The 19,122-nt window shown below is 39.1% G+C and overlaps 1 protein-coding gene across 10 annotated transcripts in view; it reads left to right on the top strand.

Annotated features, from left to right (window-relative positions):
- ASXL3 (ASXL transcriptional regulator 3) overlaps nt 1–19,122 on the top strand; it is a 187,766-nt gene that overhangs the window by 11,520 nt on the left and 157,124 nt on the right. The gene's annotated exons all lie outside the window — the stretch shown is intronic.

Here is a 19,122-nt window from a genome sequence, read left to right as displayed (position 1 = left end):
CAGTTCAGTTCAGTTGCTCAGTTGTGTCCGACTCTTTGCAACCCCATGAATCGCAGCACGCCAGGCCTCCCTGTCCATCACCAACTCCTGGAGTTTACTAAAACTCATGTCCATTGAGTCGGTGATGCCATCCAGCGAACTCATCCTCTGTTGTCCCCTTCTCCTGCCGCCAATCCCTCCCAGCATCAAGGTCTTTTCCAATGAGTCAACTCTTCGCATGAGGTGGCCAAAGTATTGGACTTTCAGCTTCAGCATCAGTCCTTCCAGTGAACACCCAGGACTGATCTGCTTTAGGATGGACTGGTTGGATCTCCTTGCAGTCCAAGGGACTCTCAAGAGTCTTCTCCAACACCACAGTTCAAAAGCATCAATTCTTTGGCGCCCAGCTTTCTTCACAGTTCAGCTCTCACATCCATACATGACCACTGGAAAAACCACAGCCTTGACTAGACAGACCTTTGTTGGCAAAGTAATGTCTCTGCTTTTTAATATGCTGTCTAGGTTGGTCATAACTTTCCTTCCAAGGAGTAAGCATCTTTTAATTTTATGGCTGCAATCACCATCTGCAGTGATTTTGGAGTCCAAAAAAATAAAGTCTGACACTGTTTCCACTGTTTCCCCATCTATTTTTCCATGAAATGATGGGACCAGATGCCATGATCTTAGTTTTCTGAATGTTGAGCTTTAAGCCAACTTTTTCACTCTTCTCTTTCACTTTCATCAAGAAGCTTTTTAGTTCCTCTTCACTTTCTGCCATAAGGGTGGTGTCGTCTGCATATCTGAGGTTATTGATATTTCTCCCGGCAATCTTGATTCCAGCTTGTGCTTCCCTCCAGTCCAGCATTTCTCATGATGTACTCTGCATATAAGTTAAATAAGCAGGGTGACAATATACAGCCTTGACGTACTCCTTTCCCAATTTGGAACCAGTCTGTTGTTCCATGTCCAGTTCTAACTGTTGCCTCCTGACCTGCATACAGGTTTCTCAAGAGGCAGGTCAGGTGGTCTGGTATTCCCATCTCTTTCAGAATTTTCCACAGCTTATTGTGATCCACACAGTCGAAGGCTTTGGCATAGTCAACAAAGCAGAAATAGATGTTTTTCTGGAACTCACTTGCTTTTTTGATGATCCAGCAGATGTTGGCAATTTGATATCTGGTTCCTCTGCCTTTTGTAAAACCAGCTTGAACATCTGGAAGTTCACAGTCACGTATTGCTAAAGCCTGGCTTAGAGAATTTTGAGCATTACTTTACTAGCGTGTGAGATGAGTGCAATTGTGCGGTAGTTTAGGCATTCTTTGGCATTGCCCTTCTTTGGGATTGGAATGAAAACTGACCTTTTCCATCCTGTGGCCACTACTGAGTTTTCCAAATTTGCTGGCATATTGAGTGCAGCACTTTCACAGCATCATCTTTCAGGATTTGAAATAGCTTAACTGGAATTCCATCACCTCCACTATGTTTTACTTTGTGATTCTTCCTAAGGCCCACTTGACTTCACATTCCAGGATTTCTGGCTCTAGGTGAGTGATCACACCATTGTGATTATCTGGCTTGTGAAGATAGAGAAGGGTAAAAAGTGAATCTGGAGCTGCTAATGGGGAATGCAGAAAACATCTCTTTTTCAAATACCTTGCAGTTGCTTCCCATGATTCTAAGAGCATCATGCCCCTTGTTTCAGGGTCCTTTAGGTTTGTCCTTTGCATACATCTCCAGTTTCATTGCTTGATTCTCTTACCACTGGCATTTTAAACACCTTAATATAAAAGTACTGTTAGATCTTTGAACTTATCATACGGCCCCATATTTTGTCTCAACTTTGTACATGTTCCTTCTCTTTGTGAATCTTCCCTCCCTCCCCTTCTATTCCTTTTCATCTGGTAAATTCTTAACATTTCCTTCAGATTTCAGCCTCCTTTAAGAAGTTTTTGTATGTCCCCAAAGCACTTCATAGTTGGGAAGGTTATTATAATTACTTGTTTACTTTCTTGTTTATAATTGTTTCCTGAGTACCTGATGTACTATATCAGGTTAAGAGGGTGCTGATTATAGTTGGGTGAAGTGAATGAGTCATAGATTTTTCAGAGGAGCTCTTATAGCTAACTTTTTTTTTAAGTTTTCAGAAGATCTGTAGAACTATAAAACTTATGTCTTATTTATTTCCATTTCATTGCTGAATTGTCATTGTACAGCCTAGAGAAGGGATCTGATTTTCTGAGACTCAGTTGGACAACTGATAGGTTTTGAAAAATCTTTGTGTACTGTCAATTCACTAGCCCCCTTTATTATTTTGGGATAATTTGTTGAAGTTAATGGCAATGAGAAAATATTCAGTTCTTGCCATTAATATGTTAGGTATCCTGTGAATACAATAAAATGTGGAACCCGACCTTTGGGAAATTAACATTAAAAAAAAACCCAAAAACCCTTGGAGCCCAAGAGATACTTTTCTGTAAATTTTAAGTTGAAACGTGTAGTAGAAATTCAGTAACATAAAAGTAATCTTTTATGTTTGATTTTACTAAGATACAATGATGTGTCTTACTTTATAAAGGCTTTCTGTGACTTACAAACCAAGAGAAGAATTGTACAGTATATTTATTACAACACAGATTGGAAACATTTACAAAGTAAATAATCTCCTTTATACATGTAAGTAAAACATTTATAAGGAATTCCCTAGTGGTTCATGTAGTAACCTGGTAGAAAATTCATCTGCCAATGCGGGACACATGGGTTTGTTCCCTGGGTCAGCAAGATCCCCTAGAGAAGGAAACAGAAACCCACGTCAGTATTTTTGCATGAGTAATCCCATGGACAGAGAAGCCTGGCGGGCTACAGTTCATGGGGTTGCGAAGAGTTGGATATGACTTAGTGACTGAGCATGCATGCAAAATATTTACAACTTGATGTCACAGTTTCCTTTTGAGAGTATAGAAATCTGATACAATGATGGAACAGTCTTTGTGTATCAGATATCATAAAATATTACTATTACTAAAGTAACTAATAATTAAAATCACTATTGCTAAAGTAATGACTAAAAATGGCTAATAAGAGTTTTTTTAATGATGCTTATTGGGTACTTACATGCCTGATAGCACACTAACTGATTATATACATTGTATTGTTTAATCCTAAGTGCAAACCTGCAGCGTAGTCCATCTTCTTTAAATGAAGAAACTGAGATTTAGAGTGTCAGTTTAATTTCTCTCGGTTGCAAGTGAAATACATTTAGAGAAAACTAGTTTAAGCAGCAAGTCCCACTTAACTGAGAAATCCAAGGGTGGAAGTCAGTCAGTTGTAAGTGGGTGTAGAGATATAGAGACTGCCATCAAAATATTTGCTTTCTCTCCATCTTTTATCTTTGTTTTTTTCTTGGCTTAATACTGCAGCCGGTATCTGATAGAAGTCTTGGTCAAGATAAGATGCTCATTGGCACCCCAGACCTGCATCCTCCAAGCATAAAAAGAACCACTTTCCCTCCTTTCTCCTCCTCTTTATTATTGTTGTTATTTTAAATGCCCTCTCAGGGTAGTCTTTATTTTGTCCTACTTGACTGTTGACTCATCTCTCACCAACAGCAGTGGCCAGGATCAGGTAGCATGATGGATTACCATGCAGCAATGACTTGGAGCAGAAGAAAATTATGCAAAAGCACCAATAAAAGGGAGATAGAAAGTATGCCAGAAAAACAAGTTATACATGCCATTCCCTGTGCTTTCAGAGAGGGCGAATTAGCTTGCTAAGCTCCTCAGTAGGAGAAGAAAGTGAAAGTCTCTCAGTCATGTGTGACTCTTTGCGACCCCATGGACAATACAGTCCATGGAATCCTCCAGGCCAGGATACTGGAGTGGGTAGCCTTTCCCTTCTCCAGGGGATCTTCCCAACTCAGGGATTGAACCCAGGTCTCCTGCATTACAGGCTGATTCTTTACCAACTGAGCATTCAGGGAAGCCCAGTCAGTAACAGAGCAGTGATTAAAACCCATGCCTGCCCATGCTCAGAGTTCTAGACATTAAGCATATTAAAGTTAGATACTTTCTTATTCCTTCTTCCTGGTATTAGTTTTATGATTATTTGTTTCACATTTTCAAGATGTTAAAGCCAAGACAGCCATTGCAAAAATTCTAAAGATTTCTTTGGAGCGTTTCCTCTGGAACTTACTTTCCTGATTTAGAGGCTAGATGTTACAATGGATAGTTTCTGTTCTGTTTTTCCTCACAGACCAGTTTCTTTAAATAGCACTCTATATGAATGGTCTTTATATAATATTTATAGTTTAGCACCACTCATGACCTGAATTCACAAAATATGTAATTCTGGATGAGGCTTCCAGGTTCTTTCTGGATGCAAGTAAATACTTTCATTCACTGACTAAATGCCAAGATTTTTTCACAGGAGCAATTGTGACCCTAAGAGAATGTTAGTTTAATGAAAGAGAGCAAACTTTTCTTCTCCCTAGCGTAAACCCACACTCATTTCTCTGAATATTGAGAAAAGATCAGCATAAGATGGTGACTCCCTGTTTTTCGTACAATTCTGTATCTTATGACTGCCACCTCTGATTTATTCATTTGACGGCATTTCTCTTCTAGAACTTAAGTGAAACAAAGTTGTGCTTAGAAAATTTCTTCTTCTCCTTCTCTCTTTTTCTTTCTCTTAGCCTTGTGGAAATTTAACCATACCTTTTCAGTTTGGATGAAGGTGGATGGCACTGAGCTTTCTGATGTTTATTCGTGGTCTGTTCTAGGAAGAGATGCTACTGTGTATAAAGAGATAAACATGTTTAGCCCATGAGGATCTTTAACGAGGAAATGAGAAAAGTAAAAATAAAACACTATTAAGTATAAACAAAAATACTATCTGACTCCTGTTCTCATCCTTCCTCCAATTTTTAGATATCTGTTTTTATCACTTTTAGCTAATGCTGTCTTCACAAACCAAGTACTAGTAATTAAATGGGAATCGAAGGACTGTCAGTAGGAAAAACAAAAATCAATGAGCAAATACAGATATTGCATTACCTTTTAGTCTCCTAATGACGGTTTTATTTTTCCTTGTTCCAGAACTCACTGTTACGTGAGCTCAGCTTATTGGTAGAGAATGCAAGTTTCATAAAGTTATTTTCACTCGTTAAAAGCTTCAGTGGAGAAGGAGGCCCATTAAAAATTAGTCTTCCCAGTCCATTCTTTTCATGAATTGTGTCTTATTTTCCTGTTGTAGATGATAGCCACAGGCAGCTTTTCAGAAAGAAGCAACCTGAAGCACATTAAAGGTATCATCCAGAAAAATGAATGATGAAGGAACAATAGTAGGACTTTGATAAAACTTAGTGCTTTAATTTTGTTTCTGTGTGTTTTCAATAAGCACTTGATCCTTGAACACCGCAGAGGTTGGGGGCACTGACCATCTGCACATTCAGAAATCTGTGTAACTTAGAGTGGGTGCTCCCTACCCTCACTTCCCCTTCATCTGTGGTCCCATATCAGAGGACTCCACCAGCTATGGTGGTGTAGTACTTTTTGTGGAAACATCTGCCTGTAAGTGGACCTGTGCAGTTCCAACTCATGTGGCTCAAGAGTCAGCTGTGTTTTCAGTTGTGTTGGAGAGACTCAAAGAGATGAAAAGATAGTTTTCTACTAAATTATATTTTAAAATTTCTTCCTTCATTTTTAATGAACGGTTGACTGGCTCTTTCATTATAGGCAGTAGGTTGGCACAGGGTGGCACCTCTTGCCCCTTGAAGTAGGTGTTACAAGGTGCATGGTCTTGTTCCCGCTAGCCAGGGTTTGATTCAGCTTTTTTCTTTCTTGAATGTGTTAATCACAGAAGCTGGTAACAAGATGAAATTTCAGTCACCCTGCTTCTAGTTTGGACATACAGATGCGAGTGAGGAATCGGCATTTGCTTTAATCCACTAAGATTTCGGGGTTGGTTTTTACTGTTTTGTATCCCTGCCTCCTGACAGATACAGTTCTGATAGCAACACTGAATGTTTTTGTACCAGGCCACCCTTTCCCTTTGTTTATGAGACACTAAATGCTTAATTACGTGCTTAAGAGGTAAGTAAAACAAACAAGGTTAAGTCCCTATTTACTTCTTCATTACATTAAATTGCTTTGTAAAATCACTCTCTCCTGTAAAAAATATCTTTTATATTTGTCAAACCAGAAACCAATAGAGGATTTTCATTGCAAGGAAAATTCATTTCTATTCTCTCTTAAGATAATTCTGTTTATGTTTTTTATTGATTTAAAAAAAAAAAATGCTTTTCCTTCCATCTGTCTACTCAAGAGGACAGATTTCTAACCAGAAAGAGTGAAACAATTATTGTTAACAAGGAATTGAGTTCCAAGATAGTTGGAGAGATAGAAAAAGGGCACCTGGACATTTTCAACAAGTTCAGGTTCCCAAGTTCAGACAAAGTGTGTTTCACATTGCAAAGGTATGACCAGATTTCCACACCATTGAGAAGAGGAAAGCAGACACTGTAATAACACCTCCTTCTTTCTTTTTCTTTCTCTCTCTCTCTTTTGGCCTAGAGGAGAGCTGGTGGAAAGGAGTGCCCCCACTAAGGGATTATATTTCCTAGTCTGTTTCAGAGCGTCCTGTCTCCATTTCCCGTCCATTGAGGGCTCGGTCACCCTCCGGCCGTTTCCCACCAGTTTTCACTCTTTTCTAGATACAGCACACAGAAACTCCTGACAGCTGACAGACTCCCCATTGAGCCCTACCTTTTCATGTAGGGAAAGGGGGAGAAAATGAAGAAAACTTGTCTTGAAAGCCTGCAGATTTTCATACCCAAGGAATGTGTTGACCATATGCATCTTAAACCAGACGAGCAGTGTTTGTTCAGCCCTTTGACTTGCCAGTGTGCAGCCCCGTCTATTCCATGCTTGGAAGCAAAAACTCAAAATCAGATTTTCTAGATGTTTCTACCAGTCATCTGCTCAAATAGCGTGGAGTTGTTTGTGCACAGTCCCTTACATATTAAATTTTATTTTTCATTATGGCATAATTTATCTGTAGGAGACATTGATTTTCACAATGAACTCCTTATCTTCAAAATTTCTTGGCCTTTACATAGAAGTGTACTACTTCATTTAATTATTATACGCAAGGCTATGATTGAATTGTTAGGGTTACAAAGTAGACTTTCATCTTCTCATATGATTTCCCAGTAATATGGAGATGATCCTTTTTGTGTTTATCTTTCCTTTGTACCAGGTTACTAGGATATTCCAGAGTTTGTCCTTCTGTCAGTTCTCTATACCTGATAGCAGGTGTAGTTAGTGCTTAAGATCTGAATGTCAAGGTAGTTAGCAGAACTCTCAAAACTTTTCCTACAGAGCATTTCCTCAAGGAGAATTTGATTCCTTTTGAGCCTAATATCTACTGCCCATAGTTGAGTGAATCTAGGAGAAAAACATCTGGCCTAATTTATATTCACAACTTATGGGAAAAATCTAACTGAGACTTCATAAAAGCACTAATTTAGAGTTGGTTAATAGGTAACTCTTATTTGTACTTCTTTCAAAGGGATAGATATTTTGATCATATTGGAACTAATCATTTTTCTTCATTCTGACATCTAAAGGTGGCATTATGGTATAATGAGCTTGCAGCCTGGTTGTATGCAAAACTCAGCTGGTAAAATCAGGACTGAGGAAGGCTAAAAAGCAAATAGGGACTATCTGATTTCATAAAGAATCTTTTGTTGGCAAAGGTAAGTTTTAATGTTCCATTGCCTCCTTAGAGCGACTCAGCCTATACTTCATATCAACAAATACGGGCTGATTGAAACCAGTTCTGTTTGCTTTGTGTCCTGATAAATATGGCCTTCATTTTTCTGGCACATGGTTTCAGAAACAGGACCAGAAAGGAGGGTTGGATGGAAAATTGGAAAACTTGGCTAATTTTAAGGTAGGTAGAATCAAGTAGAATATTAAAGTAATTGCCCCAGGAATGTATTTAGTGTAAATTGTGTTGCAGATATTTTAATTATATCTTAATTACTTGAGTACAATAAATCTGGTGGGAGATCTTTGACTTGGCTTTTAGTATAAATAGTTATGGTAGATTTTTATGCATGATTTCATTTATAGACAGGAAAGCACATATCACATAAACCTTTGGTCTATAGAAGGCCTGTAGGTTATATCATTAAATATTGGTGTACCTGCTTCATATTTTTAAATGTTGGCCCTCTTTCTGAAGCCTGGGATTCAGAAATTCTTCTAACTATTATTCATCAGAGTTGAGTTCTGGGTAAAGACTTTTTATTGTGAGAATTACTTATAGCTTTGCCTGGAGAGTTCCTAATGTTATACAATTGTTTAATCTTTTAACTATTGTCTCTGGATGATCAAAGTGCATGCCTGACAAAGGACTAACTCTGAATTTCTGAGTTTTATTTGGTTGAGAATTGGGGTTACCACTGAAAAAGAAGTAAGTTTTCATAATAGCCATTCTGCTATGGAGAGTCTTCCCAGGTGGCTCTGGTAAAGAATCCTCCTGCCAGTGCAATAGATGCAGGAGACATGGGTTTGATCCCTGGGTCAGGAAATCCCCTGGAGGAGGAAATGGCAACCCCACTCCAGTATTCTTGCCCGGAGAAACCCATGGACAGAGGAGCCTGATGGGCTGTAGTCCAGGAGGTCACGGAGAGTCAGATACAACATAGTGACTAAACAACAAAACTTCAGTATCTACAGAAATAGAATGTTCCCCATTAAAATCAAGGTAGAGAAGGGTATTTTTCAAAAGAGAGTAGTATGTTCACAAAACAAGAAGTCTAATACATCACTTCTTCCTTACCATTTATTTATCGTGTTTTCATTCATTAGGTACAAGTTTTTCCATGTGCCAGGTAATTGGATATAAAGCAGCGACCAAAAAGAAACAAAATACCATGTTGACCATAATTACTTCCATGGACTCTGACTTATGATAACATCACTGGAATAGGATAGGGAAGGGTCATTTCTGTGTAGACTAAACTAGCATTTTGAATGAAGATTAAAAAAAAGTCAAGTGTTAGTCTCCTTTGTAAGTCATTTCTAAATAAATTTGATGTTTCCCACCCTCCCCTCCTCAGCGATAGTAAACCAAAGGATAAGTGTCTCTAGAGATGATGATGGCATGTTTTATTGTATTTCATTTTGGTGTGTGTGTGTGTTTGGTAAATATTTGTTAAATCAATGAATTATTGAGGAGGTGATGCTGTTGTCTAGCTCCAGTCAGGAGAAGAGTTACTATTAACTGTGACAAAGCAAGCATCATTGTTTTTGTCATTCTTCAACATTTAAGAGGTCAGAATCAAATAATCCCATATAACAAAGTCATTTTCTACAATTATCTCAAGATATATTTTGCAACTAATTCCTTCTGGCAGCTGCATCTGGATGCTGTGTCATTTCAGGCTAGTCTGTAAGGATAACACTGAAGAATTCTGACTCAGATTGAATGATGAATAATGTTTGCTTTGGAAAAAATTCAATATACCTGCATTTTATTTTCTCTACTGTGCTTTACGGTATAGGGTATATAAATGTGTCTGCTGTTGTTTGAATATTCATTTTTATTTTGTTTTGAAATTGATTTTAAATTAAATATTATATAATTTATACTATATCCATTATATGTTTTATGATATAAAGATTATCTTAATATACAGTTTAAAGATTATGGAAGTAATTTGTGCTTCTAAATACAAAAATACTTTAAGAATATGAAATTTCCTCCTTCAGCTTTTGCTTTTCTGCCACTCTCCAGGGTAACAATTGTTAGATGTTTGAATATTTTTATCTGGTGTGAATGTGTGTGTGGCAGGGTTGTGGGTGTATTTGTATGTATACCACATGTACTTGTATAAATGCCTTTTCTATATGTATTATTTTTCAACTTGCTTATATTTTTTACTCATCACTTTCTAGTAGATATCCTTCCATATCAGTACATGTTATCCTTCTAATGTCTGTGTATTATTTTGTGGGATGTATGTGCCTTCATTTATTTAACTTTCTCTCTCTTAGATTGTATCTTTTAAAAAAAACAATTTTAGAATGATGTTTTACTGAATATGCAGGATGAGCTGAGGATTTCTATATGATAAATACCTAATGATAGACTGAAAGTGAAAGTCTCTTAGTCATGTCCAACTCTTGGTTAGCCTTTCCCTTCTCCAGGGGATCTTCCCAAGCCAGGGATCAAACCCAGGTCTCCCTCATTGCAGGTAGACTCTTATAGCTGAGCCACAAGGGAAGCCCAAGAATACTGGAGTAGGTAGTCTATCCCTTCTCCAGTGGATCTTCCCGACCCAGGAACCAAACTGGGGTCTCCTGCATTGCAGATGGATTCTTACCAATTGAGCTATCAGGGAAGTCCAGAATGATAGACTAGATTTGAAAAATGGGACCACTTACCTTTTTACCTTTTAAGAGTACTGTTCAATTACCCTCCAACTAAGTTTGGACTTTTTGCTACAAGGTATCATATTGTGGTGGTGAAACACTTGGAGTTCAGGAGCAAGAGTTTGAATCTCGCCTCTGCTTGTTACTTGGGACTAGCCTGGAATAAGTGAATTAATTTATCTGTATCTCAGTTTTCTCATGTACAGAAAAATAATACCTACCTTGACTGGTGACTGTGCAAACTAAATATTTTACTGTAAGTCAAGTTCTTATAAAAGTGTCTCATGTATTTTTATTAAAAATTCTTCCTAGTATTATGTAAGTACTACCTGCTATTGTTAACATGAGCACCTTGTAAGGATTCCCAAGATAAGGAAACTTTGGATCTCAACTGATTGCTTCTTCATAATGTTATGCTGAAGAGAACACTGACCTTGACCAGAGACTTCCATATGGTTCTCCTACATGTGGACAAAAATACAAATTAAACCTCTTAATTTTCGTATTATCTTACTCTGCTGCTGCAAGTCTGCTTTTCAGAGTTGTCATATCCATCTGTAGTGCGTGCATTCTAAGTCACTTAAGTCGTGTTCGACTTTTTACAACCCCATAGACTATTGCCCTCCAGGCTCCTCTGTCCATGGGATTCTCCAGGCAAGAATACTGGAGTGGGTTGCCATGCCCTTCTCCAGGGGATCTTCCCAAGCCAGGGATTGAACCCACATCACTTATGTCTCCTGCATTGGCAGGCAGGCCCCATACTACTAGCACCACCTGGAAAGTCCATCTACCTTTAGTAGTAAAGTATAAATGAACTCCAAGTTGTCATTAGGGTATATACTCTTTAACTTAATCATATTAGATCTTGGGAATACTATCTACCTAATAAGTCTCAAGTATTATATTTTTGAGCTTCCCTAATGGCTCAGACAGTAAAAAATCTGCCTACAGTGCAGGAGACTTGGGTTCAGTCCCTTGGTCTGAAAGATCCCCTGGAGAAGGGCATGGCTACCACTCCAGTATTTTTACCAGGAGACTTCCATGGACAGAGGAGCCTAGTGGTCTACAGTCCATGGGGTCGCAAAAAGTCAGACACAACTAAGTGACTAAGCTCACACACACTAAATTTTTATGTTATGCTTAGATTTTGTGAGAGATTCAGCAATATGAACTTATGTATGTTCTGTGTTTGCTTTTGTGAAACTCTCATTGAGGATCCAGCCTATTACCACCCTGTGCCTCTGTATGAATTTCACTTGACATGATCATCTTACTTTAGGGATAGGAAACTTTATCCTCTCTGACAAACCAGTGTTTCTTTCATGAAGCTAATAGGACTTAACTGGTTGTTTGTCTCTACATTTTAGCTGCCTTAGAATTAGTACCATATTCTAGGTCAGAATCACAGCAGCTTGATCACAGGGCATGATTTCCTGGTTTTGAAATATTCCCTATATTTTCTTCTTTAAATTAGTGCCTATTTCTAAAAAGAATGTATAATAAAGTAATAGAGAGGTTAGATCCTATGTTTTAGATGAGATAAGAAATGATAAAATATGAGCTTGACAAACGAGACACTGAAAAAAATCTGCAGATATGACCAGGGGTGCTGCTCATAACCGTGGGGAAGACCACAGAGAGCAGGGGGGTGATTTTCCAAGAGCTGCAGCACTGTATGACCGTGTGACTTTGGGAGAGTCAAATGAGCATGCCTGCATTTTAGTTGCCTCACCTCTCGTAAAATGAGGGTGTTACTACTTCCCATGATGATAAAGTGGTGGTTGTGAGGATCAAGTAAACTTGTATTTATGTTAGAACAGAATTTGATGCAGGGTGGAGACTGGGTATTTTCTATTGTTATTATTATAAAAAAAGAAAAAAACTTTTTGAAATTACAGACTGCAGATCTTTATCTCAACTCTCAGTAAAATTCTACAGAGCATTATTAAACAGAAATGGAAGTAGTGATCCCTGGAAGGCATTATGGATTCTCTAAGTTAATTCATGTCAAACTAAATTAATTTATTTTTGATAGGATTATTAGACATACAGCAGGAGGATGCGCCTGGTGGAGCTAAATTTCAGCCAGTCATTTGACATATTCTCTTGTGGGACTCTTTTAAAACTGATGGGCAAATATGAACTGGGCGATAGTATAATTAAATGAATTTTTAGCAGATTGAGCTTCTATAGGCAAATTATACTGATTGGCTCATCAGTATCATTTTGAAAGGAGATCCCAGTGGCAGCCACATGGTTTGTGGCTTTGTTTTTCCTTGCATTATCCTCCTGTCAGGAATAACTTGGAGGAATCCATCAAATCATGTTTGTCACATGTGTGGATATCACAAAATAAAAAGGGAAACTGAACAGTTGGACAAGGGAATAATGATTCCAAAAGAAGTTTGGAAGCTTGGACGAACAACCTGCACCTAAACAGATGAAATTTAACTCAGATAAATATTTCTCCAGTTTGTGGATAAAGCAAAATGTACCTCTTACCTTAAATAATCAGATATTAGAGGGTAATAGGATTTCAGAGCCTGCAAAAATGGATTGAAACAAACGCTAGTGCATAAAGATACATTTCTGTCTGGCGAGTTTGGAAAATATACCGCAGAATTACGCATGTGGCTTCAGAAGCAAATGTTGAACGATCTGGAAGTTTTAGTTGATTGACAGTGTGAGGACTGCTGAAAAAGAGCAAGTGTTCTGTTAGATTGTATTAATGTAATTATATGAGCTAGAGAAATGGAAGCCTATAATAGGTTTACTATACAGATTATGTTTCAGTCAAACTACATTTGGAATATTTATCAATGGTATTCAACTAATTTACTTTAATTAGGATAGTTCTTAAAGATGTGAATTACAGATGACATTAGCAAATTCAAGAATATTCAAGGAAGGATGATTTGGGAGGTAGTCTGCAAGCTATGTTATGAGGATGGATGGAAGAAACCAAGGATCCATTAGCCTGAAAATAAAAGGCTGGGACTTTCCTGGTGACTCAGTGGTAAAGCATGCACCTGCCAATGCAGGAGACCTGGGTTCGATCTCTGGGTCGGGAAGATCCCCTGTAGAAGGAAATGGGAACCCACTCCAGTATTCTTGCCTGGGAAATTCCATAGACAGAGGAGCCTGGTGGGATACAGTCCATGGGGTTGCAAAAGAATTGGACACAATTTAGCGGCTAAACAACCAAAGGGAGGCTGGGTCCCTAATAGTGTTTTCAAACAGGTGGCATTATATCATGTGAATCAATTATTGGATCCCATTTTAGAAATTCATATAGCACAATTACCTTACTTTAAGCTCCCGTGGTAGCCAAATGGTTGTAATTGAATATTAAATATTTGTCACATTCAAAGGCGAAAAACAGGACTACATAGCAGAAGTAATAGGAAACCAGAATTTTTGCTTGATACACAGAAGAAACATTTTAAATAGTCAGTAGGTTCTGAATAGGCCATCTGCAAATTTCTATGGTATAAGACTATTTCTTCTTCATTAAAGAGATGTCTGACTTTTTAAGACAGGTTTCATATGTATCTTCATTTAAATAATGATTAATGTATTTCTTTTACATTTTTTGGAACATTGTGGAAATTCCAGATCTCTCACTTGTGTTTTCTTTCTGTGTGTAAAAGGAATGTCAACTGTTTGTCAAGCTTAGAAAATTATTTAGGTACAACAAGCTTGCCAAAATCCCACAGGAAATTAGAAGTCATCTCTGGGTTGCATAGAATTTTATCTGCAAATTTAGGTAGTGGTCACTGTCTGAACTGTTCCAGGCTTCAGAAAACCATCTCTGTACTCTGAGCCCTGCTCAGGTTTTATGAAGCTGAGCCACCAAAATAATTTTACTGTAAGACAGATCTTCCTTCTGATGGACATTCTATAATACTATGTATTGTAATTGCTAGAAAGTTCATCTTTAAGTATATGTTGATGGAAGTAAGTTGCCGCTTCTGGTATTCTCTATTTTTGCTTGATTTGTAATACAAACACACTGGATGATTTGTCCCCACAGGGTGCTTTTCTTCCTAGATAGCAGAGCAGTGTCTGAAAGAGTGCCCTAGTGGATAATCCCTCTTGTTAAACACCGGGAGGGAGACTTTGGGTTGGTGAAAGCAGACACCGGGTGGTGCAGGTTTACATCTGAATCCACAGGGAATAAATTTGACCATGATAGGGAATGGGGTTGGTGATATGTGTCTAACCTGATTTGTAGAAACCCTCGTGCAGTTTAGGCAGGAAATTGCAAAGAAAGACACCATCTAATGTCCATTATTATTATTATTTTTCTGTAGCTCCCTTCTTTATGTTGAAAAGATTCATGTTTCTAGGCTGTGCTCAAAGGAGGCATTTTTCCCAGCCAATAGTATTTAGCTAATGTTTACTAACACATGTTGCAGTAGGCAGTCATTTGGCATCCGGAAATAATCAGTGCTTTACACTCAAGCTCCCATTTAGTCCTCACAATATTTTTCTAAAAGAGAAAATTAAGAAACTGAGTTCAAGGAGGTTAAATATCTAAGATCAGACAGCTAGTGAGTAGCAGTTCCTGGTTTATCTGACTTCCTTGTTATGCTATCAAAATTCCTAATGTGCAGCAACTCAAAACTAACTTGGTCTCCATCGAAGCCTGCTTAATGGTGCTCTAATCTGATGCTACAGACGTGAATGAGGATCAGGGTCTTCGATCGCATGAGTCTTGCAGTGTCGCTAGAAGAATATCATTAAACAGATAATGCTAATTAAGGACAGCTATGACAGGCGCTGCCATGGGAAAGTACAGGTTAAACCGTTATCTGAGAGTTCAAGGAAATATCTGATTTGTTCTGAAGTGGGAGATTGCTGAGAGGGGGATGATGAGCTGGATGTTGCGTATAATATCTTGACTCCAGGCACACGGTTTCTGTGAGAGCCTTGTGCTCAAGATGAGAAACAATTTAACTTAGTAGAAGGAGCAAACTTCTGTTGGGTAGAACCATTGACTTCCTACTGCCAGGTTTCAGAGACTCTTTATCTTCTTGGACACCTTTTCATCTAGGTGAAGTTGGCCTGACTCACAAAGCTTTTATAAGAAAATTTTGCGTGTTTTAAGTCACACATTCACAGATACTACTACAGCATGTGATTTCCCCATAAAGTGCAGGCAAGTAGAGTAGAAAAATTGTGGGTGTCATCTTTGGGGCTTCCCTGGTGACTCAGTGGTAAAGAACCCATCTGCCAATGCAGGAGATGCAAGAGACGCAGGTTTGATCCCTGGGTCAGGAAGATCTCCTGGAGAAGGAAATAGCAACCCTCTCCAGTATTCTTGCCTGGGAAATCCCATGCACAGAGGAGCTGGTGGGCTACAGTCCATGGGATCACAGAGTCAGACACGACTTAGCAGCTGAACAACAGAGTATCATTTTCATACCCTTAGCTAGTAACCACATATGTTAGAAGTGAGAACCACCTCACTGAGGTGTAGATGTTGGGCTCTGGGCAGGGTGCTGTCACTCTTTGTGTGATTCATTTTCTTATCTGAATACTGCCAGCCATTCAAATTCATGTCTCATGAAAATGACATGGACCTTTGAGGTTTCTCAAGAAGACTGGAAATAGGGAATGTTAAATATATGAAGGCAGGAGGAGAAGGGGAAGACAGAGGATGAGATGGTTGGGTGGCATGGCTGACTTGATGGACATGACCTTGAGTAAGCTCTGGGAGTTGGTGATGGACAGGGAAGCCTGGCATGTTGCAGTCCATGGGGTCGCAAATCGTAGGACACGACTGAGTGACTGAATTGAAATATATGAATCCAGGAATCTATTGTAATACAAGTAAAACCTCTGGAGACTTAGTAGGGATGTGGTGTCTAACATATATTAGCTGCTTTTAATTATATTTAAACATTGTTATCATCAATATTATCATGTGTGAAAGTCCTGTCCTTCTACAAAGTAGCTTTATGACCTTGGACCAGTTACCTCTCTTCAGTGCATTTCAGTTCAGTTCAGTTGCTCAGTCGTTTCTGACTCTTTGCGACCGCATGAATCGCAGCATGCCAGGCCTCCCTGTCCATCACCAACTCCCGGAGTTGACTCAAACTCACGCCCATCGAGTCGGTGATGCCATCCACTCATCTCATTCTCTGTTGTAGCCTTCTGTTTCCTTCAATCTTTGCTAGCATCAGGGTCTTTTCGAATTAGTCAGTTTATCTTGGGGTACTAGAAATGACTTTTCTGGGTAAGCTTTAAAATGTTTGACACATGGTATTCCTGGACCAGAAAAGTGCTGAAAGAATGAACCTAAACAGAAATCATTCTTAGCATGGCCTGTGTCCTCAGTGATTCAGCAAATATCCCTTTCCGTCTCTTTCCTATATTGCTACCTTTTTTTTTTTGCAGATTTTTTTTTTTTCTCTTCATATGGGGTATGTAGATATCTGGGGAAGAGCAGTCTGAGATAGACTCTTGTCTGTCTTGTCTCAGAGGTGCATAAATGTTCATGACTTTGAGATGGGCTCTGATGTAGTTGGGCTTCCCAGGTGGCACTAGTGGTAAAGAACCCGTCTGCTAATGCAGGAGATAGAAGAGACATGGGTTTGATCCCTGGGTTGGGAAGATTCCCTGGAGGAGGCTATGGCAACCCACTCCAGTAGGCAGGAGTGCTAGGGTGGTGGGCTACAGTCCACGGGATCACAAAGAGTCAACCACAAGTGAAGTGACTTAGCATGCCTGCATATACGCTGATATAAGTTAGTCACGTCAGTAAGGAAGGTGACATCCAGTGGGTTGTTTACCAGTTCTGCACATCTGTTCATGCCTTCTGGAAAATACAAGGGAATCCATTGTTAGGGAGGCCATTGATAGTATGCGTGCTTCGTGTCCTTAGCCATGGAAATTCCACTTTGGTTTGAGCAGTGCTGAGTCTGCAACCTATTGGGAGTAGCAGTGCAGGAGACAGAAGATAGTTGAAAATTGAAAGGACTTTAGTACATGAGAAGGAAGTATGAGAGGCATAAGGTCCAACTCTTAGGGAGACAGGGTCAAGTGGAATCACAAATGTAGCTCTAACACATGAGAGCAATTTGTTTTACGAAGAAAGAAAGGGCATTTTATGTAAAGATTGAACACTGTGACAGACTCTGATTTGTATAGAAGAGACAGTGATATCTGGCCAAAGGTTTCTAATTACAGCCTTCTCTTGGCAGCCTTCTCTCGGCTAATAATTCTAGCTACAGATTTTCTTAGGGAAATGGCAGTTTTAGGGGCCTGTTTTTGAGGAAATAAATTATAAAACAGCTCCATTTTCAGCAAAAAGTTTTTTGAAAGGGACTAGAAAAGATCATTTTTTAGCCAAAGTAAATAATGTAGGAAAAAGAAAACATAGAACTATTGGAAAGGAGACACAATTCATAGTTTTTGTAGAAAATGTGATTTTATTCTTCTATGCTATTAGAACTCTGAAGAATTCAATTAGCTGTTCATATAGATAATAATTATCACAGCTCAGTGACTTTTGTATGTAGCAATAAAATGTGAGAATATTTTATGAAAAAGTATACTCAGAGTTGCAACCCAAAATATAAAGCACTTAATAAAAAGCCTATTACAGTTTATAAAATAAAACTCAAACACGGAACAATGTGTGTACATTTCCTGAAAGTTTAATTAGAATGTCTCATTTAATTCCAATCTAAGTTTCATTTAGAAATATAAAGAAGTGAGCAATGAAAAACTTAAGAAGGAATAATGAGCGCCGTGTCCTACCCAGAGAGTGAAGTGTACTGTAATGTCACAGCAGTTTAAACAGGGTGGTGTTGGCACAGGCATTGACTGAAAGTCATGGAACATAGGGGCTTCCCTGATAGCTCAGTTGGTAAAGAATCTGCCTGCAATACAACAGACCCGGTTCGATTCCTGGGTCAGGAAGATCCCCTGGAGAAGGGATAGGCTACCCAATCCAGTCTTCTTGGGCTTCCCTTGTGGCTCAGCTGATAAAGAATCTGCCTGCAATGCGGGAGAACTGGGTTTGACCTGGATTCTCTTCAGTCTGGCCTGGAGAGCAACTCCATGGACTATACAGTCCTTGGGGTCACAAAGAGTCAGACACGACTGAACGACTTTCACTTCACTTCACAGGGGAACATAGCAGGACCTCTGGGTGAGCCCCAGAGACTGTGGTTTGCAGTCATTTCAGAGACCCTGAAAATTCCCAGAAGTGCCTTTGGCCATTAGACTGAGTAAGTGCTGGGGGCTCTGAGCACTCTCATCACTACCTCAGCAACAGCTCTGCTTTGCATGCGAAGTCCCTTCAGTCCTGTCTGACTCTGTGCGACCCCATGAACTGTAGTTCACCAGGCTCCTCTGTCCGTGGGATTCTCCAGGCAAGAATGGGTAGCCACTGGGATGGGTAGCCATTCCCTTCTCTAGGGGAATCCTCCCTACCTAGGGATCGAACCCAAATCTCCTACATTGCAGGCAGATTCTTGACCACCTATGCCTTTTATATTGGGTTTCCACATTTTTATGTTGTTTTCACATCCAGAAGTGTTTCCATCGCTCTAATTGTAGTGTATGGCAGAAGATGCCTCACTAACCATAAACCATAAACTGGCTTATGAAACAAATTGTGTTGGGGAATCTTGACCTATATTAACAGTAGGTGGGGGCTTATGTTAATTCTTCACAAGGCTGCAAACAGATGCAT

The sequence above is a fragment of the Cervus canadensis genome, chromosome 23, assembly GCF_019320065.1.
Source record: "Cervus canadensis isolate Bull #8, Minnesota chromosome 23, ASM1932006v1, whole genome shotgun sequence".
In the NCBI taxonomy this organism is placed as follows: domain Eukaryota; kingdom Metazoa; phylum Chordata; class Mammalia; order Artiodactyla; family Cervidae; genus Cervus; species Cervus canadensis.
The sequence above is the reverse complement of the archived record's forward strand: the minus strand, read 5'-3'. Positions and strand labels throughout refer to the sequence as shown.